The sequence below is a fragment of the Centruroides sculpturatus genome, unplaced genomic scaffold (assembly GCF_000671375.1).
Source record: "Centruroides sculpturatus isolate CEXI.00-Female unplaced genomic scaffold, Cexi_2.0 scaffold2247, whole genome shotgun sequence".
Classification (NCBI taxonomy): domain Eukaryota; kingdom Metazoa; phylum Arthropoda; class Arachnida; order Scorpiones; family Buthidae; genus Centruroides; species Centruroides sculpturatus.
Window position 1 is genome coordinate 57,476 of NW_019386395.1, and position 386 is coordinate 57,861.

Sequence of the window (386 nt, forward strand, 5' to 3'; positions counted from 1 at the left end):
CTATTCCAACTACAGTATTAATTTTCTTGGTCCAACTTAATAATAAATTTGATGCGAAAAAAATTTTTTCTATTCTTTGTCTGTGGAGAGATATTGTAAATTATTGGTTGTTATAGCTTTTTGTACATTCCTTTATTAAACTCTGGTTAGTTTTTTCTAGTTTGAATGACATTAGGTTGACGAATAAGCATCTTTTTAGAAAAGATTGATTCAAATTCGACTATACCAATCAGAATCTATAATGTAAACAAATGCTAAAAAATCATTATTTTCATGGTTTTTCAGCGCTATTTTCACTTATTTTTGTTATTTGATGCTATTTAGACAAATAAGCAAGTTTTCCGAAGCATAAAATTGAAAATTTCCCGCCAAAATAGAAACTTCCT